We start from the raw sequence: 22,775 nt of genomic DNA on the forward strand, positions 1-22,775 counted from the left end.
CTAATTAGCTTTTTTTGCCTTAGTTTTAATTAACTCGACTCAGACCCCTTAGTTCTTTTCTATTTCCTTTATTAGCAGCCAAACATTAATGAGACACAAAACGAACAAACAGGTGACCAGCTAACCACATTATCTGAACATAAAGAAAGGTGAGGGTCTCTGTAAGGTTGATCTCTCAAGTCAATAATCAGAAACAGAAAATCAACAGTTTGTGAAATGTCTGCTGTAGCAAAATGAGAGCAGCAGCAAGCCGTGGAATTAAGTAACGGGTTTAATTAACAGCAAGAACTGGCTTCTCATTAAGAAACTGGTTGAAGTGAAATTGGTTGGAGTTTGAAACCCCAGTTTAGCTGGTCATCTGTTGGCTCGTTTCACGTCTCATTTCTGTTTGGCTGCCATTTAATGAAGAAAAGAATAAATTGAGAGGATTGAATCCTTAAAAACAGGGCTATTAAAATTCAGGAGAAAGGAGTTAAATGCAGTGAAAACTGGTCACTGATTAGGAAAAGGGTTAGAATGAAAACCTGCAGCCACTGCGGCCCTCCAGGCCTGGAGTTCGACACCTGTGTCCTAGATGGTCTCCCATCCAAGTACGGGCCAGGCCCAAACAGGCTAAACTTCAGGTGGACAACCTGTTCTGAAGGGCAAGTACTATGGCTGCTTGTAAGTTGAAGACTTGTTGAAATGAGTCGCTGGTATATCATACTAGACGATCAGTGGCCATGGGACGTGGTGCATTTTGAGTCTCTAAGCATATCTATGAATGAAAAATTGCTGGAAAAATCATAAACTGTGACATAGCCTTTAGCTTTTGGATTTAGTGTCATTTTATTAACATTGACTCTTGCTACCATTTTCTTTTTTCTTTCTTTCCATGAAGTCATTTTGGATCTTCTAGTGTGACCGTGATCATCACCCCTTGGTCATCATATGTGATTGTAAAAATACAGCAGTAATTACATAGTGTGTTATCGCATGGTGGATAAAACCTTACTTGTGCAGTCTTCTGTCATTTAACTTAGCTTTTCAAAACAAGTAGTTAGGTTTAAGTCAGGCTCTGACTTGGGCTTTCTTAAAAGACTTCTCTTTTTGGACTGCCATCTTAACTTTAATGCTTGTTTTGTTGTAATATTCTGGTTTTGAACTATTGTTCACCCGTAATGTGTTGTAGGAAGCACAGGAAGGTTTTATGTGGCAGATCAGGAGAAGAGAGGTAAATGAGACGTAGCGAAGTTTAATGCTAGAAGTTCAAAAAAAATCTTAAGTGCTAGCACCAAGACATGAATCAAAAACCTTGGTGCAAGGGTCAAAATTAGAAATTGTAATAAGAGGCAAAAATTAGCTCGCAATAGGTAGTTTTCTATTAAATTTGGATGAGAAAGTACTTTGACAGTAGCGTTTGATTGGTAGTAAAATTATGACTTTGGCACCAATGCCACCTTTCACATCTCAATACCGATGCCAAACAATGATACCGAAGCAAGTAATGGAGAACTCCAACCACTGGCTCACAGCTGGTTTGCACCCCCTGCACCCCTCGGAGTTTCCAACATGTATAAGTAGTATATGGGTAGAGCGATTGACCCTTCAACCTATCATGTGATTAACGACGGGGTTGCAACCTCCAAGATGACTCCACCCCCTAACAGCCAGCAAACCTACCTAGCAACAGGGTTGACAAAAACGATGACTCCCATGACAAACAACAGCACCGTCTAAGACGTTTCAAAGTAAATATTCATTATTGGAATTACGAAGCTAAGAAAACCCTAGTAGAGAGCTTTAAATAAGGGAAGAACCCAAAGAAAAACATAAATATAACAAGAACGAAAAGGCAAATCACAATTGCTTTACAATATCTTGTTCAAGGCCTGTCGCTTATCATCTCTTGGTTTGTTTCACTCTCGCATGTCATTTAACAAGGTCAATAAATCACTCCTGTATGGTCTTCTCTGTGAAAAGGAACTATATACAATAAAGGAAACCATAGGAAATGATGCAGCTTAGTGTCTAAGACATCAGACTGTACAGCTCAAGGCTGCCAGTGCCAGCTCACTGTGGGACACTGAACACGTCACTTCTCGGTGGTCCACCATTACGTCAACTCAAACAACTGCACACACAACACTTTTGATTTCTCCGACACTTTGGATAAACTGTCGACAGCTCAGTTAATAAATCACCAGTCCCTTTCTCCACATCTACTAAAGCAAATTCCTTTACACTGAGGCCTCAAAAATGAGCATTTTGTCATTGTGATTTCACTCCTTGCAAGTCAGCACAAGTTACCTGCCATTTAACAGCCTGTGGAATTTCAAGGCCAACTTCTTACTGTTCCATAGTCAGCACAGAGCCGACCGTGTGCCGACCTCCAACACTGTCTGCTCACTGCCCCTCTGGACCGCTTCCCAGACCTGAAAAGATTTTCAAAGGTTCGCACATAAATTAAAAAAAATAACCATTTAAAGTGTAGATGAACCTCCCTCTGTCGCTCTAAATATTTACTTTTCAGACTTCAGTTTTCTGCACATTGGCTGCAACACCGGAAGACTGATGTCCATAGCAGTGACAGCGAGCGGAAATGGCAGACAGCTTCCCACTCCGCAATTGCACACAATTACCTGCAGTAACAAAGTGGCAGAGAGCAGATATCCACTGCACGTGCATCCTCTGCTATTATAAAGTTCGTCGGATTTGTTTGGTCATGTGAATTTATAGCGTGAGCTGCAGTGCAAGCACAATGAGTCATCTTGATTCCATGCCATCTGTCAGACTCCAAGTATCACTTCTTCATCCGGATTCCACACAGCTGGCCTGGTGTCTGCAAACAATCTACGAAACTCCAGGTTGAACAGCTACCCTGTCGCAATTATAAAAGCATTGTGAAGCTTGTCCTGCAAATGCTGGCACATCAAGGAAAATTGCCTACCACTGGATTGTGGGTACAGAGGGGAAATGGAAACACCCGAGTTAGATTAGCCATACATCTGTGTTCCAAATAGGACTAGAGGAAGCCAGAATTACTGGACACATTCACACCAACTTCAAACATGATGGCATACCTCAGGACAGTGGTAAGAAGATAAACCCTCTGAAGGACATCCATGCAGATATGACAGACAGACAGACAGACAGAGCCAGTTTAGCCTAGTTAGCAAGTCTGGGGAGATCGTGTAAACTTCACACTTCACTACACCACCCGGCTGCCTCTATATCTATATGTGGTAATGTAGAGAGTAATAAAACTGAAAGAAGCAGCTCCATAAAAATGACTTTCTAGTAATTGTGGTGTGTGGTTATTCTCCCATTATTAATTATTATCTGAACTAAGCAGATTTGAGAATATAAGAACACGAGAAGTTTCACAAACCAGAGGAGACTATTCAGTTCACCAAGTTCAGCTGCTGAGTTCATTGCTATATTCCTCCAATATCTCATCCTAATACCTTTTAAAAGTTGTCAAGGTAAATATTATGTGTGAGATGGCAGGTATTATGAAAGGGACTATACATTTGAATGATGGGTTCACATGCCTTTAGCCTGGCACTTCTGGGTGAGGTCATTTTTGATGACGAGTCCATTTTTCATTGAAGGCATTCAGCCACATGGGCCTCTGCTGAGTTTCTGAATGATTGATGGATAGACAGACAGACAGACAGACAGACACCTTTTTCATCCCCTCATGGAAATTCATATGTCCAGTAGCTCAACCACATCAGTGAAAATTGTTACAAATTATTACAAAAAACGCAAGGAGAACAAAACAAATAAATAAACAGTAAGAAGTACAAATGGCCAATTGTTACAGTATCAGAAGGTCAAGTTGTTGACCAGGTCCTGAATCATTTGTGTTGACAACAACATTGTAATATCTCTCAGCAGTAGGAATAAATGATCTTCTAAAGTGTTCTGTTCTATGGTGTGCAAAGTCGACTGCTACGTTTGCTTCTCTGGCCTGCCACAATGTTATGGAGAGGGTGGCTGCTATTGTCAAGAACGGTCTGTACCTTCCTCCCCATACACCTTTCCACCACTATTGCCACCGAGTCTACAGTCCTACCCACCACCGAACCGACCTTCTTCACCAGCTTGTCCAGCCTCTTTGTGTTCTTATGGGCAAAAAGTGCAAAGGCCTCAACTGGGAACTGACCACCATGAACTAGCAATGTTGTCCACTGAACTCCCATAGTGTCCATTTCTATCTTTCCATTTTCTCCACCTGATTTTCTATACCAATGTTGCAGAAAGAGAGAGACAAACTCCTGCTACCTGCTAAACACAGTCCACTGCCAGGCACACTCACTGATACCCATCCAGTTTAGGAAGCTGGTGTACCTGTAGAAAACCTACAGCCATCCATGGACAACATGCAAACCCTGCATAGGACCTCACAGGTCAGGTTAGAGCTTAGACCAAGATGCACTCACACTGGTCCAATGTGAGGCCCTGTCAGGCTACACTAATTTTCCAGTGAATTTTAATTGAAAGAGTATTAGGAACACTAAAGGGGAACTAGAATATACAGATAAAGAAACAGCAAATGTGTTCAGCTCGCACGTTATTGAAGTTTACACGCGTGAAGCTGCCGATAACCTCACAAAGGTAACAGGGACTTCTCAAGAGGTACTTGGTAATTTGGAAATGGTAGAAGTAGTAGTAGTGGTGCTTGAATGAATTAGGCTGAAATCTAACAAATCACCAGGGGCACATAACATGCATCACAGTGTGCTTAAGGAAGTTAGCGAGTACATATAAAAACCTTTGACGCATATTTTTCAAATATCTCCGCACACTACAGAAATTCCTAAAGACTTGACATGAGCAAATATTATCCCACTGCATAAAAAGGGTGACTGGGCAGATCCAAGTAACTATAGATCAGTAAGCTTAGTGTGCATTATGGGTAAATAATAAAAGAAATCTTTAAGGAAAAGACAGAACAAGACATGTCTAGAGCACAAGGGTAAGCAAACTTGGATTCAGAAGAGGAAGGTCGTGTTTTAGAAATGTGCAGGAATTCAATGAGGAATCAACAAAAGAATACGATCAGAAAGGAGCATGTACTTATTAGTTATCTTGAATTTTAGAAGGTGTTTGGTAATGTACCACATGAAAGATTAGCCATCAGACTAAAAGAAGTGGGAATTCACTGTGTGGTCTGTAGGTGGGTACAAAAATTGGCTCAAAGACAGAAATCAAGGGTTATGGTGAGGGGAGCGATTTCAGAATTAGGAGATATTAAAAGTGGTGTCCCACAGGGGTTAATGGTGAGACTGCTGCTCTTTTTTATTATACGTAATCTATCTGGAGAGGAATATAAACAACAAGTTCGTTAAGTTTGTAGATAATACCAAACTACGTGGAAGGGCAGATAATGCAGAATCAGCTAAACAAGGAGATGGACAGCATACTGGCTTGGGCAGATTTATGGGAGATTAAATTTAATGTCAGTAAATGTAAAGTATTACAGCTAGGAAGTAAAAATATTAGATTTGAATACACAAACTGGAACATCTTATGAGAAGTCACAGTAGACTCATCAGTATCTACATCTAGAGAGATCACAGTGGTGACCAAGAAGGTTAATAGGATGTTAGGTTATATAGCGCTTGGACGTGGGGAGTACAAGTCAACAGAACTTATATTTAAGCATTAGTGAGGCCTTTTGTGAGTTTAGTGAGGCATGTGCAGTTTTTGTCTTCATATTATAAAAAAGTGCCAGAAAAAGTCCAAAGAAGAGCAACTAGGTGGACTCCGGGACTAAAAGGTATGAGCTATGAGGAGACTGAAGACGTCAAACATTTCGGCTTAAGCAAAAGAAGACTATGAGGAGACATGACTGAAGGGTTAAAAAATATGAAGGGAATTATTACAGCAGATCCTAGAAGTTATGCTTAAATGCATTCTGCTACAAGAACATGGAGGTACGGTTGGAATCATGTTAAGGGCAGATTTGACATCAATGGTAGCTTTTCTTCACCTAAACAACCATTGACACGTGGAATGAATTGCCAAGTGTAGCAGAGAGTAAGACTTTAGGGGCCTTCAAACCTCGACTAGATGTTATTTTAGATGTACAGCATGGATGACCTTTTTGGGCTGAAGGACCTGTTCTTGTCACAATGAAGGCCTGATTCAAGGGTGGAACATATGGGTGATATGTTTCTTGATCTGTTGTTAAAGAAAAATGTGGCGAGCCATGCAGCTGATTAGGTTATTTGTGGGTTTGTGAAACGATTGAGGCTTGGAGGTTTCTGTGGATTGGAATATCAAGAACACCAACAGTAGTGTATTGCAATTATAAACATTTCCTTATTCAGATTATGAGGCACAGCATTTATTGTAAAAGCTTTGGAAAATGTGTATTCTAGTGCAGGTTTGGTTTGTTTTACACTTCCACCAGGACACCCTGAACATATGGTTGCCTGCACCAAGATAGTCAAACCCTGGATGGTTCTGATAAAACAGGAGGCCTGACCATCTCAAACTGAACTCCTTTTCAACTTTCTCTCACACTCAGCATGCAGTCCACTTTCAGTACCTCCATTGACATCCTTCCCCAATTACCTTCATTTGAACCCAACTTGGTAACCTCACTTTTCACATTTTCAGGTCATGCAATCGCAGGCTACATGTGACATGTACAAGGTTCACAGGCAAGGCGCTACATCACTGACTAGAAAGCCTCCAAAAAGCAGATAATCCAGTCACACTGGTTTGTGAGCAAGACCCCCATCACGCACCTCCTGAAATTCTTCCTCAGTACCGGCGCTGCTTCCGACAAACCGCTACTTCGTGGTATTCAGCAGGGGTGGGCTGCGACCTCCACAGTACTTAAATGGAAAAGGCCGGAGTTTGATGAATGACGCTCGAATAAAGAAGGGCAGGAACAGTAACCAATGGAGATGAACCTCGTGTTTCTCGTCTCGGGTCCACTCCCTCCCAGTGCACTGCAACATTAATTAACGTGCAGGTTTCAACCGTTGGACTGGCCGCCCACCGCAGTACAATGAAGGGTGTTGGCTCGCTTGTTCCGTTCAGCCTCCTGGTGAAAGGAAGTCCAACAAAAAAAAGCTCATTCTTAAAACAATCTTTTGAGTAATCGCATTATGAACAATGTATATAGGACCAGAAACGTTCGAGCATTGTATTGCAACTCCCGATTATCCTGAGGAGTAACGGCTTCCTCGAAACAACTGCAATTAGAGAATTGGACCGCTTTGATCAGGCGTCATTTTGCTTATAAACTCTACGTCTTACTATTTCTTTTACATAATTTGCGGTTAAGGAGTCCGTAGCCAGACATAACTATGTTATAAAAGGCGCCGTATTGCAGCACACGATCGCTTTAGTTTTATGCCGCGCAAAACAACCTTGTCACTTTACATAAATATACAAATATAATGAAACATAGCTCCATTTAAATAAAAACAAGCCGAGTTACTAAAACTAAACTTTAAACAGCAAAGCTTGTATTTCGTAACGCAGTTTATAGTGACTCAAAAATCATATGTCATTCTAAACACTGGGCAAGAACACTTGGCAGTAACGAGACTAAAAACTGTACTATAAGAAGGGCAGCCTTCCTTTACATCGCTTTATTGTATAGAATAGCATCACAGGAGCAAGGGGGAGACACCAGCTGGTACAATAATTAACAAAAACGAATATTTTGCCTTCTGTCTTTATAATTCCGAGCGCGGCCATACATTACCGTCAATTGTACCATCCTTGACAAACTGTGTTTGAGAGTTACGTTAATGGATCGTGCAAACTTTCATTTGCTAATATCGACCAACATCATTCAAAGCAAAAAATTATTTTATGGCAGACAACATTATCATTAATTCTTTTTCTGCGCCTACTATTTTTAGCACGAAGTCACGAAGTGCGCCGACATTAAACGGCACCTGAAAGGAACCATTACGGACAGGATGTCCTCCGTTAATGGGCGCTCTCACACACAAACACGGGAACACATGGAGCTGCTTGTCATGTAAACAGACGGTCTTTAGGCTTTGAGGGGAACTCTGCATAGGAAACAGTGATCTGCGAGGTGTCAGAGTGCCGCTCAATAACACAGCGGCCATCCACCTGCAGAAAACACCTGGAAGATCAGCGCAGGACAAGGGACAGCTCTGAACAGATCGGTGCTCCACCACTTATTAGCGGATCACCTTATTCACTAACTGAAAGGGTACGAGCAAAATCCACAAGTAATGTGCATCAACTCGGCTACTTTTCAGTGTCGGTTGAAATCCTTATCTGCCCAATTTAATCAAGTTCATGGTAGTCTTTATCAACAACGCCGGGCACAAGGCTGCAACCAATATGGCGCCAGTCCTTCCCTGACAATAATTTTTAATAATTAATTTTTTGCATTTATATAGCGCTTTTCTCACTACTCAAAGCGCTCAGCAATTGCAGGTTAAGGGCCTTGCTTAAGGGCCCAACAGAGCAGAGTCCCTAATGGCATTGACGGGATTCGAACCGGCAACCTTCCGATTGCCAGTGCAGATCTCTAGCCTCAGAGCCACCACTCCGCCACAATATCCACAATATCCACGCACAAACCCGAACTCACTCCGGACAAATATAAGGAGGCCACTTTGAGGCACATAACAGTGAAATGGGGGAAACCCTAAATACGACCCCTCATGCTAAGCGTGAAAACGTACAAACTGCACAATGTTGGGTCTGGGGGGCATAACCCGAACCAGGATCGCTGAGGGCGTGAAGCTGCATTAGGTGCAATTGTAGGAATTGATATCGAGTAGGTCACTCATACCTGAACAATTTTAAATTCAAATATTAAACCAGTTTTAAAATCACATAGTAAACCAATTTTAAAATCACATATTAAGTGCATCTGCATGTTCTCCCCGTGCACGCGTGGATTACCACCGGATGCTTCGGTTTCTTCCCACACATACAAGTTAGGTGGGTTGGCATCGCTAAGTTAGCCCTAGTGTGTGTATCGCTCTGCGATGGACTGACATCCTGACTTGCTGAGATAGGCTTCAGCTTAAATGCGGTTGAAGATGGAACCCAATAAACGTCTTTTTAGAGTAGAATTAGATCTATGTACTGATACACGTAGATATAGCAGTAGCTTTTGATAGGTCCAACTTATTGATCACATGACAGAATTATAATTCATGTACTTTTTCATCACATCTGAAATTAATTTCTTGTCAGGCAACACACCTGCACGGGGAGAACATGCAATCTCCAATTAACAAGCGGGCCGAAATCCGAACCTCCACTCTTGGAGATGTGAGGCAGCAGCACAATTGTATTTTAATATTCTTTTATGTAAATAAATAGCGGGCTACTTAAATTATGCCGATCCTGAATGAAATCGCAGTGAAACATACCATACATACGCTATAACTGACAAACAGATATGACAGAAATGCACTATGAATAAATATACATATCTATATATCTCTATCTATATCTCTCTCATATATATATATATATATATATATATATATATATATATATATATATATATATATATATATATATATATATATATATATATATACACACACACACACACACATATACATATATACACACACACGTCAGAATGAGTGTTTACGTTGGACATTAATTTGAGGTAATCATTTCTAAATTTCCCCCGTGTTTGATCAGACCGCTTTATCGAATTGAAGCGCAGGAAAACGATGCGCACCGACAATGTTTGAGTGTTTACAAAAAGAAAATAAACCGCAAACAAGGAAATTATTCAACTCTAGGCGCATTTGAACAAATCGGACAGCGCTTTCCCATTATAGAGAAACAAAATAAACGAAGATACAGTAAATAAGTTCTGCTCTGTTACAAGTTGCACACTACAAGTTAATGAGGTGAAAAGTTCCGACACCATACCGACTTATTTCTACTACACTTCTAATTAAATGTCCCTCACTAGACTGTGCTGCGTCGCGATCTGGCTGCCTTCTATGATTTAAAGACGGAGTGATTGAGCTTTTGACTGCGCGCCTGTTTCATAGAGGATTATAATTACAAAGCGTAGCCGTCCTGAAGAGGCTTTGCAGGGGTCAATGTGGTTTTGAATGGCGCTTTAAAATGAGGCATTAGTTCACAGGTTTTACATTAAAATGTTGCGCAAATAGCACGCAATTACACGTTACATTGTTGCAGATCGCATCTTTCTTTTTGCGCACTTGTGCCCCACAATAACGTGAACGGTATAGTCGGACTCCGGTCGCTTGCCCACATTATTTTAATTGTAATTCCACAAAAATCAACTGTGCTTGTCTGAGTAAAAACAAGGGATTCACCACTGCAATCCGGTCAGCGCACATTCCTCACATATTGCGCTCAACCCAGAAATCGCGCAAAACGAAACATTCAAAGATGGTCAAATGAAACTTGTCAGCACACAAGCAGGCGCTGATCTCTCGCTTTCTTGTCATGTAATCGGCTTGAGCGCAGACGGCAGTGTGTTCTCCAAAGTAGCCGCGCAGCGCTTCGCTCGCCTCGTATACTCTCCGCGGTGAAAGATCGGTGATAAACTTACGATGTGAGCAATGCAGATCTTCACACCACGTCTTCACTAATTTCTTGCTTTCAGGTACTTAAGGAAGAGAATCTCGCCTTTTAGAATCGTATCCCACTTTTCAAAGGGGCGCGCGAAGAAGCTTCTCTGCCTTTCTCAGTTTCTCTCCACCTTTTCCCTCGCGTTGATTTGAACTCCTTCCTTCCTTCCTCCCTTCTTTGTATGGGTGCGCTGCTGCCAGGAATGCCTTTGAACGCTGTACTCAAAAAACAACCTTCCTGCTTCTACCGGCATGTGAAAGTGTGGGGAAAAACTCTGGAATTCGAGCTAAGCGTGCGACAAGCGCGCAGAACTTCAGCGCCCTCTGTCGGCAGGAAAGGGAGCTGCTTCGGACGGTGGAGGTAAGGCTAACAATATTGGGACGGTGTTATCAGGGCCAAAACAAACATCACATTTAAAACATATATGTACAGTATGCATTCAACTTAAAAAAACAAATCCAGCTACTTTCTGAACCCTGTTTTCCCAATAATAGGCACGTGTCAGTCCTGGATGGAATGCTAATCTATCTCAGAGCATCCTTTCCTAGACAATATGAAAATGCCTATTTTTATTTTATAAAGAACACACAATACATGCACAACAGCGTTGATTTCCCCTTGTCGAGATATATAAGAGGGATATTTAAAAGGCAGACTTAGTGAGCATGAAAATTAATCCCCTTTCCAAACTTGCTTTATTTGCCACAGAGTTGCAGCAAGTTCAGCAGCAGAAGTCAGAAGGCATGAACCAACCCTGAATAAGACATCGGTTCATTGCAGGACATATTCATTCACACACCTGCAGGACCATGGAAGACAACTGGAGAACCTGGAGAAAACCACACACACAAATACAAAAAGAATATGAACTACACCAGATTCTCCTTGCCACCCTCTCTGAAGTTGCCATCACCAGGACTGCGCTCAGATGGTTTGAGTCCCACCTCTTGGGCAGATCCTACCATGCCAGGCAAGCATAGTGTGTCCCAATAATCAGTGCTGGGTTCTCTCCTCTTCTCACCCTTCTACTCTCACCTTTTCACTAGGCCCTAACTAGGTCTAAATTAATTACATTCAATAAAACACAAAATAACTGATTGCATAAATATTCACCCCCTTTATTAGATACACCAAAATCATTACTGGGGTAGCTAGTTGGTATTCGCAGACAGAGAATTGGTTCAATGGAGATAATCTGTCTGGGGTTTCAGTTAATTGGTTTAGAAATGAGGTGAGTCAATCTGATGGGTTTACCTACACAATAAGACAAAAGAAAACAACAAACAACTCGGTGAAAAAGGAAGCAACAAGCACAAGTAAGTCACTGAATAGCCCTTGGAGTCCAGTTAAATCAGTCATTAAGAAATGGCAAGAGTGTGACATAGCTCTAAATCTGCCTAGAGCAGGTCACGAGCACGGGAAAGGCACTAGATGAATATAATGTATTATTATTATTATTATTAATATTATTATTATTATCCACAAAACCTAAATGATCATGCAAGACAAGACAAAACAGAGTAAGGGTGGCCACTAAGAGACCAATGAGAACTCTGAAGGAGTTACAAGCTACAGTAGTATGACTGGAGATATTATGAACACAACAACTGTTGCCCGGGTGCTTCACCAGTCACATCTTTATGATAGAAAGGCAAAGAGGTAAAAAAAAAAATAAAAATACATGGGACATCTTGACTAGAGTTCACCAGAAGGCACATTGGGACATCTTGACTAGAGTTTGCCAGAAGGCACATGCGAAACTCTGAAGTCAGCTGAAAGAAGGTTCTGTGGTCTGATAAGACCAAAATGGAGCTTTTTTGGCCATCAGACTAAATTACACTGCACATTATCAAAACATAACAACAATTTATTTCTACTACAGCCCAAAATCGCACAAGGAATGCCTCAATGGGCTTTAACAGGCCCTGCTTTTTTGACAGCTCCCCAGTCCTGACCCACTAACAAGACAAGAAAAAACTCCCAAACAAACCTGTTAGAAAAAAAAGGAAGAAATCTTGGGAAGGGTATTTTAGAGAGAGAATTAGGGCATACAATGGGTTGAAAAAAGATGGGGTAGATACAACACACAAAACAGAATACAAGGGAGCATCTTCACAGCGCTAGATGGCCAATCTCTCATTGCCAAATCAGAAAAAACGATATAAACAAAATTCAGACGTGAGCGTCAGTAGGTTTTGCGCCCTAGGAACATGGACTATTTATTAACATTTCAGTAATTATTTACCACTCAGATGCTGATCTTTCTGATCATAAAGTAGGTAATTATGATAGCAATTGACAAGAAGAATTCATAATTAATTGCAGAATTACGGTATTTGAGGGTCCCACTAGAGTGCCTCTTTCTTTTGTATGATCACATTGTGATCTCATAACAGGTTTCAGTTTCAAGTTTAGTAGACCATCCTCAAAAAGTTGTGACACACAGACACACACAGAGCCATCATTGAGATATCAATGTTTTTAGTATCAGGAGACCCTAAAACTTCGAGATCTGTCGAAAACCAGAGAGCAAAATTTCTGAAGAATCTGAAGCTTTCACTCCTTCCCCATCGACGATAGGTTATCAGGGGGTGCAAAGCACAAAAAACTTTATTCTTGCGCAGTGTTCCTCACCAAGTGCAGTCGCAGATCACAGTGACATCTCTCAGGGCAAAACACAGCATGTCGTGAGTGAAGTCTGGAGTGGCAGCATCAATGACCTCAATCAGTCCTCATGGTCTTCAGGCTCCATGTGGAAGAATTAGACGATGATGGTCATGTGGACCTCTGGCCTTCAGTCCATCAATGTAGTGAGTACGCGGTGCTTTGATCGGGTGGTGGCACAGATTGCTACCACAGAAAACCAGAAAAAGAACAAAGAGAAAGTATGGTATGGATTTCGGAGCCACGAAAAAAAAAAAAAATTAAATGCATATACAGATATCAGGGTTAAACTACAATGAAGCTATGAGAAAGCCATGTTAAAATAGTGAGTTTTTAGCAGTTTTATATACTGCTCCACCAAGGCCACTCAGGGCTATCATGGCTGCCAATGGTGCATCGACTCAATACTGACTTGAAGGGGGTAAATACTTATGTGCTCAGTTTTTTGGTGGTTAATATTAGAAGTTAATTTAGGCCACTGTACAGAGATCTATTTGACTTTGAATTTCAAGTGCTTTTCTGTTAATCAATGTTAAAAAAGCCAAAAAATATCTGCATTACTTAAATGTTGTATAACAATAAAACATAAAAACCTGAAAGGGGGTGAATACTTTCTATAGCCACTGTGTAATGGATAGACTGGAGGAGGCGGGACTCTCAAAGCCACACTGGAAGTGATGTCACTGCTCCTCACAGTTCCTCTTCCATTCTAAAGGTGGAAGTGAGGTGTGTGTTACTGGCTGGCCTTCCCCATCTCAGTTAGACACTCCTCACTCTGGCACGTCCAACATTGTTTGTTTGTGATGTTACAGATTCAGTGGGGTAGCACAGCTCTGTTTTGCCCAGAGCAGCAAAGTGGCTCATGCTGGCACCAGGCCTGAGCCTAACCTGGCAGCACTGGGCATGACGCAGGACACAGCAGTCCAGCACGGGGCTGGTCGTGTGGCATTTTGTTGCAGATGCTCAAGAGGTAGCTTAATGTACAAACCCCATTGCTGTATAACTTTTAATCCTAGCCTTAAAGACTGAAGAACAGTCGTAGACTACTAAGCACTGTTGTAAGTCGCTCTGGATAAGAGCGTCTGCTAAATGATGTAAATGTAAATGTAAATGTAAACTGGAACCTTTCAGGTGGAGTAATGTGCTTGTGCATGAATACATTTATTAAAAAGAATTCTGCTTAATATCTACATTTTAAAGAAACAACACAGAGGACCTCTTTTCATTTATTTTAGTCAAGAAACACAATAAAAAGTTCAATATTGATCCCTACTGACAACAAAGGCTTTTCAATCTTCATATCCTGTTGAGGACGACTCATCCTGATTGATTTTTTTAACCCTGACGTTTTGCTTTCTTGTTTATTCCAAAGCCTCAGGACCGGAAGGCTGCTGCATTAACATAAGTAATTGTTTTAACCAGGAGTTTTAACTCAATGTTTTAACAGCACACTGTGAAGGGCTTCTTTGTGTCTTAGATTAGATTATATAAACTATTAATCTCAAGGGGAAATTTAGATACATTTGGCAACAGAAACAAAAAAAAAAAACCAAGATATCATATAAAAATATTATAAGACATAATATAAAATAAACTGACATCACAGAGAGATAGGTATTAAAGGCAATATATTATGATAGATAGATGTGAAAGGCACTATATAAATAAATGAAATCATAGATAGATAGATAGATAGATAGATAGATAGATAGATAGATAGATAGATAGATAGATAGATAGATAGATTGATGTGGACAATGAATGCCACATATAGATATATAGGTGTAAAATAAATTGAAATTATAAATAGATGTGGACGCTATATGTCAAACACACTTTACTGTATATATATTATTAAATTATAGATAAAGAGATGTGAAAGGTACTACATAAATTCATTTAAATCACCAATAGATAGAAGAGAAAGGCACTATATATAAACAAAATAAAACCATAGATAGATGAACACATAGATGTAAGATATACTCTATAAAATAATTACAATCACTGATAAATGTGAAATGCTCATATACACTAAACTAAAATCATATATACTAAAGGTATTATATGATGGTAGAAAGATGTGAAAGGCACTTTATAAACAAATTAAAAATCAAAGCTAGATAGTTGTGCAAAGCACTATATAAATTTAAGTAAAATTTATAGATAGATAGATAGATAGATAGATAGATAGATAGATAGATAGATAGATAGATAGATAGATGTGAAGGACACTATATAAAGAATTAATGTATCTATTTAAATAAGTTAGAATCAGAACAGTATACAGTATAGATACAGTATATACTCTACTGGTCAAAAGTTTTAGCACACCTCAGATTTTACAGTTTTTCTTCAAATTTAATCAATTGAAATGCAATGTATGACCTAAAATAGTGAAAAGGTAAGCAGTAAACTTCCAGAGGTTTAAATTTAAAGTTTGCAGGTTTGACAGGGCGAGTTGCAGGAAGAAAGCCATTACTTAAAGGACAAAATAGAGCCTTGAAATACCGACTGTGGACTACTGCAGACTGGACAAAGTCTCCTCTTCACAGTAGAAACTGACACTTGCTTTTCTGGACCACTGTTAAGCTCTGCTTGAAGTTGTTGTGCTGTGAGGCACCTATCACAAAAGCTGGTGACCCTCAGAAACTTGTCTTCTAGATTGGGTTTTGACTTTGGTGTTTTCAGATTTCTTCCTATCATAGTTTCTTCCAGTTTCCAATTGCCTTTGGATTGTCTAGGACACCACTGGACTCACTGAGACTTTTGAATTATTTTTTGCAACTTGAAAGGCCTATACTTCTATGGGTAATAATGCTCTTTCTCATTTCATTTGTTAATTGCCATTTTCTTGCCATTTTCACTGGAAGTTACAACTTTTACACTGCAATATTGTCCAAGTAGTACTTCATGGGCGTAGTTTGTTCCAACTCTGCTGTAAGACACACAGATGGGTTTTAAGTAATCAACAGAATTTGGGAGATCTGTGTAAATTGTTTGCTTCAACTTACAAGGCTTAATTTACTTTAATTTCTGCAGAACATCTATAGGTTGTAACCTATTAGTTGTTCCATGAAGAAGGCCCATTTGTAACATTCTGAAAATTCCTTTTTTCCAGTTTTTGCTAAAGTAAACTTACATTTAAACCTCTAGCAGTTAATTGCTTATGTTTTCACCATTTTAGGTCATTAATCACATTTTACCTGAATAAATCTGAAGACACACTGGAAAATCTGAGGTGTTCTAAAACTTTTGAGCAGTAGTGTAGATGTAAAAGGCACTATATAATATATTAATACCATAAAGAGATACATTGATAGATGTTAATGTTCTACATAAATTAAAATAAATCATAGACTTTGGGCCTGTTAATCCAATCAATAACTGCCTGAATCCCACCACCTACAGTGTTTGAGCATTGTTGTTGACCATGTGCATCTCTTCATTGCCACAGTTTACCCATCTTGTAATGGATACTTCCAGCATGATAAAGCACCATATCATAAGACAAAAGTCATCACAAACTGGTTTCATTATCATGACAAAGAGTTGAGTGTTGGCCTCTCCAGTCACCAGATCTGAATCCAATAGAATACCAGTGGAGGTGTGGTGGAAAGGGAGATTCACAGCATGAATGTGCAGCAACAGGAGGCCCTACCTAGTATTAGTATAGTAGTCCTAATAATTTGCTCAATGAGTGTGTAGATAGATAGATAGATAGATAGATAGATAGATAGATAGATAGATAGATAGATAGATAGATAGATAGATAGATAGATAGATAGATAGATCCAGGAATGGTGACTCTAAACTGGCCCAATATAAGTAACGGTGCAAATAACGAGTGTCCTGTCCAGTGTTGGTCCCTACCATGCTACCAATTCTGTGAAGACGATGTGAAGGTGCTCTACATAAATTAAGTTAAAATTGCTAAATTTCCTACATTATAGGAAAGAATATCGTTGGGAATTCCACTATTCTGGGATTATTTAGCCTGCTAAAGTTCCAGGCTTTATGTGTGAAAGTGGCCGGTGTGCTAAGGTTGGAGAGCAAACCAGCAAACTTGAGGTTTACAGTCGAGCACCTTAAGCACTCAGCCCCATTTTCCACATTTGCACCGCTTTTCCTAGGCTGACATGGTGTCACTGCTCCAGGATGCTGCACATTCATCCTGTAAGATTTGTTAGGTGTGTACAATTTCTCTGAGTATTCTGGTTTTCTTCCTGTCCCAAGGCTGTGTGGGTTTATTTGAGTACCTGTTCTAAATTGGCTCAATATGAGTGCATGTGCCCCATGTCAAACTGGCACCCCATCCATGGTTGTTTAATGCTTGGTAAGGCTGTGACACCCCTGGGGCCTGAAACACAATAAACAGGTTCTGATAAGCAAATGTATGAATGAATATTGGAACATTGCTGGGAGTGAAATGCTGGCAAAATTTGGGCTTTGTTTGAATGACCACAATGTGAAAAGGCTTATGCATAAATCAGTAAACCTTTTAAATTTTAAAATAGGACTGTATTACTGCATTTAAATATTAGCCACTCAAATGTAATATTAATGAAGCTGTTTGAAGTAACATGATGGCTTTATACAAGTGTGGATCATTAATAACCTAAAGGTTTTATGCTTTTTATGCTTTTGACAGACTTATGAGTCAATGTTTAATGTCAACTGTCACAGCCTTTATGAAAGAATCTCATCATTCAAAAAGTGAAGGTTTAGAATAATGTTGAAAAAGCAGGTTAGCTATTTATAATCTTTATAGTGCCACTCAATTAACTTTTATTTCCTGAGGTACCTTTCACAGTGAATTTGAACATACATTACATTCATTTATCAAAGCTGTAAAAGATTTGCCAGGCTGTCAAGGGGCATGAGAAGGGCACAGGACAGGGAACAGCCATTCTGAGGTCATATCTAAGAAGGGAAACCCATATCTGCAATTGGAAAGCTCTTTACATGCCATAGTGAATAGACAGGGTCCACTAGGGGGCAGCACACCCAGTAAGTGCAGAAGTGAAATCACCAACAACACAAAAAGGGGTTGGTGGACTGGATGACCTCCACAAATGGAGCAGACTGAGAGCAGACATCTCCAAAGCTGCATCCAGGGTCTTGACAGACGTGGACTCAGGGATGTAGTGGTGGCAGAGAGGAATGCAGACTGGTGGTCTCTAGAAACTTATAATCTCTCACTTGACCCTCATCAGCAAATCTGGCTTTGGGTTTTTCTAAGGCTACCAGTAGTAAACTGACTGTAGAGTTGAGGGGTATGGAGGAATGGTGGCTGTCCAAAGACTGACAGAAAGGAAGGGGGAGAAGAAACTGCTTGATCATAATCTATCAGTATTCAAGAAGGGCCATTCCACAGAGACAGGTCTATTTACCATTACAGCTGGCTAGAGCTACCAAAATGTCATCTGTCCTCATCCTGCTAGGTCTCTCCTCGGCTTCACTATTGTCAACAACCAGATCCTGCCTACCACCTTCTCTGACCTAAGCATCACTCTCAGGTGATTTCAGCCCAACCTCTTGGGCAGATCCTACTGTCTGTCCAGATGAGGAAATGAAATGAATTGTTCACCAGGCAAGCGCGGGAGTACCCCAAGGATCAGTGCTGAGACCTCCCCTCTTCTGCCTCTCTCTACACCTTCCTACTAGGCCCTATTATCAGTCAGCGCTATGCTGATGATACGCAGCTGTAGATGTCATTCCCTCCAGAGGAACACATGATATTGGCTTTAATCTATACATGGCTGATTGATTCTGCAGCCTGGATGAAGGAACACCATCTCCAGCTCAGCCTGGCAAAGATGGACCTTCTTATCATGCCATCTTGTATGTCTATTCAGCACTCTTTCCAGCTTGGCTTATTATCACTAACACCTGCCTGTTTGCAACCCTTGGTGATCGATGACCAGCTGTCCTTCACTGACTGTTGGAATGGTCTCTTGGCCTTGCAGATTCCCACTATACAGTATTCTCAATATCAGATCATATCTATCAACTCCTGCTCCAGACTTTCGTGTTGTCACATCTGGACTATTGTAACTCTCTGCAGGCTGGAGTACCGGCATTGTCACCAAGCAGGTATAAATGATTGAAAATGCAGCTGCATGTCTGGTGTTCAACCAGTTGAGGTGGGCACAGGTCAGTCCTTTTTTCAGATCACTACATGGGCTCCCTGAAGCATCACATATTAAGTTCAAAACTTTGATGCTTGCCTACAGAGTAGTCAGTGGGTCAGCACCGACATAGGTGGAGACACTTGTGAGGAACTACCCTTCTACCTGAACTGTCAGTTCTGCCAATGAACAGCATCTAGTGGTGCCACCACTGCATGGACTCAAATCTCAATCTAGACCAGTGATTCTTAACTGTTTTTCAGTCATGGATCCCTTTAAGAATCTGATGAAAGCTATGGACCCCCTTCCCCAGAAATATTCACATAAACACAACTTTGCATGCAGTAAATATAATGTACTTAATTTATTGAGATTTGATTGTCTCATACATAATATGACATGCACAAAGTATTATTAAACTTTAAAGAAAACAATCTAAAAAAACACTCCTTTTAATGCAAAAAGTAATGGCCACTCATTATAATTATGAAATACAATCCTCTTGTGCAAATTAAAACAGATCTACAACTACTACTATGTTTTCTACTACCATTACTACTACTAGTACTACATCTACTCTCTCGTTGTCTACTTTATTTCAATGAGACGGTTGTTCTTGTTTGTCTTGAATAAGAATATGAAACTGTGGAGTGGTCTTCAACAAGGTGACACGCATATCATCTTTGACATTCAATCTATTTTGACTTTTCATTTTGATAGAAACAAGGGCTGAAAATCCTGATTCACAAAGGTATGTAGTAGCAAAGGGAATCAGAGTATTCATAGCTCACTTTACCAGACGAGGGTAGGCTTGTGTCAGTGCACACCAGAATTCTCTAAGGCTCTTCGAGTTCAGTTCATTTTGTAACATTCCTTTATCCTCAGGTCAGTGAGGTCATCTTTGACAAGGTCTTCATCAGTGATACAGTCCATTTCGGCTAGGAAAGGATTACGAATCTATGTTTCAACTTTAAGGTCACCTGAGCCAAAGTAGCCTTTGAACAACAGTACTGGGCTGTATAGTGAATATAAATGTTAATTTTTATCTGACCCCCCTGAAACCCATCGGGGTCCACGGACCTCAGGTTAAGAACCCCTGATCTTGACTCTTTTTATTTGGAGCTCCTAGCTGGTGAAATGAACTGTCCACTTTCATTCCAAATTTTGACTCTTTCAATGTGTTTAAGAAGCATTTGAAGACTTGCTTGTCTGGTGAATTTCCATCTAACTGATGTCAGATGTTAGATTGTTTTGTAATCTAGGAATTGTAAGTAGAGTTCTTCTCTTGTAATGATCGATATGTACCCTCGTCCTATAAAACGTGTCTCTGAACAGTACCCTAGACTGATGTTTACTTGATTATGTTGACCTCTTTTGTAAACCGCTTTGGTTAAAAGAGTCCGCTAAGCAAATTAATGCAATGCCAGAAGGTAGGAAAGTGGGTGAGCCACCCCATCCAATGGGGAGTCACAAGACTTGTGTTATAGAGGAAAAGTGAAGTTTGTTTCCATCAAGGTAGTTTTCGTTAGTTCCAGTCTGACCTTTCTTCCCGTTGTTTGTTTCATTTCTCGCTTACTCTTTCCTTACCACAAACCGGTATCAACCTTTAACACAGTGCTTTGTAAAGCATCCCACTGCTCATTATTAGTCAAGACAGTCTGGCACTGAGATATTTCCTCTACTCTTTCCATTTCATGGAATTTAGTTTTTTAAAATGTCCCCTTGATATCAAGAAATCCTGACTACCAACAAACCCAATTAAACTTTATTTTTCAATTCTATTCCACCTCCTATAAACTATATACCTGAGGATTGTCCTCTGACCCTAACTGTCATTTATTTTCCCTGAACATCCCATGTACATGTATGCATATGTTTTGGGTCAGCCCTTCTGTGTTCAGCTTTTGGTTTGCTGTGTGTGATTTTCTTACATTTATTTTCACTATTAGCGTTTTTTTTACTTCTAGACTTTTGTTCACTTTGTTTATCTGTTGTCCAGAAGATGCCATTTGTTTCAGGGACAATTGCAGCAAAGTTGCCATTGCCTCTTCATATTCTGTTTCCCTTTCTGCCTGGAAGTCTTCTTTCTTCAATTTTATTCTTTTGGAACTTTCTTTTGTGAAGCAGCACAACTGATAATTACACCATTCTAAAATCATTCCGTGTATTCTAAATTGAAAATTGCAAAAAAAAACTTTAATCTATGTTTGATTATTATTGCTAATGAAGCACTTATTGTTCAAGTGACGTTTTTCTGTATCATTTTTGTGGTCTCTCTTGTTAAGTTGGAGAACTGCTGGCTCCGTTGTCATTTGCATCTCGTTGTGAATAAGGAGCCATTAAAGACAGTGAATGCAGCTGTTTAAGACTGAAATAAACAATTAAGGGTGGGGAACCTTAACACGCAAGACCACTTAAATGAAGCAGAAAAATGTCACTTGAGCAATAAGTGCTTCATCAGCAAAAATTGACTTCTCATTAAGAAACTGGGTTGGAACAAAAACCTGCAGCCACTGTGGCTCTCCAGGATTGACTTTGCCTACTTCTGTTCTAGAGGAACCCTCAAATACCATAATCCTGAAATTAATTATGAATTCTTCTCATCAATTGCTATCAAAATTACCTATTTTACGATCAGAAAGATCAGCATCTGAGCGATAAATAATTCCCAAAATGTTACCGAATACTTTGGGTGACTTGGTTCCTAGGGTGCAAAGCCTACTGACCGAATTTTTTCCCTTGAATTCTCCCTGTGTGAATCCTCCCAGTCTGTGTTCCTATACATTGTGAAGTTTTATTGTCACTTTAATCCTTAAACGCTCATGCAATATTATTCATTTGAGACGTACCTATTAATGTGAACCAACCAGGAAATTCAGAAATATCTGCACCTGCAATACCGGAGATGTATTAATGCTTCAAAATATCTCTCTGTGCCAAGGACAGCTCATTCTGCAGGTGTCAGTCATTCATTGTGTCTTTGGTTTTGGCTCTAACTTTACTTTTACTTGTAAAATCCGGCCGATGAGTGAGTCATAGCAACTGAATGACTAACTCATGTAAAATATGACACTACAGCGATGTAAAATAATACTTTGCAAATTTTGTTTTGTAATCACATTGATGATGATTTCGTAGGGAGTTCCATGATTTAAACGATCAGTTATATCAAATAATGAAATGAATATCTGATACAATTCCTTTGGTTTGTACTTGGGTGATTATCCTGATATTTCTCTGCTTGCATTTTTTGAATGAAAGCATATGCCTATTGTGGCCTTCAGGGGGTACACCAGCTCCCCAAACCCGACAAAAGCAGACGCAGACACAAGTCCAGAACAACACACAGCTTTTATTTGGTCATGGGAAACTCTTCCCAATCATTTCCCACACTGCCAACACAGTACA

The 22,775-nt window shown here is 40.0% G+C and overlaps 1 protein-coding gene across 1 annotated transcript in view; it reads right to left on the reverse strand.

Annotated features, from left to right (window-relative positions):
* Positions 1-10,841, reverse strand: part of n4bp3 (NEDD4 binding protein 3) — a 159,827-nt gene extending 148,986 nt beyond the window's left edge. The window contains exon 1 of the mRNA XM_028812897.2: positions 10,553-10,841. The gene's annotated coding sequence lies outside the window, so the exon portion shown is untranslated. The remainder of the gene's footprint in view (positions 1-10,552) is intronic.
* Positions 10,842-22,775: the final 11,934 nt, after the last annotated feature.

The sequence above is a fragment of the Erpetoichthys calabaricus genome, chromosome 11 (genome assembly GCF_900747795.2).
Source record: "Erpetoichthys calabaricus chromosome 11, fErpCal1.3, whole genome shotgun sequence".
Classification (NCBI taxonomy): domain Eukaryota; kingdom Metazoa; phylum Chordata; class Cladistia; order Polypteriformes; family Polypteridae; genus Erpetoichthys; species Erpetoichthys calabaricus.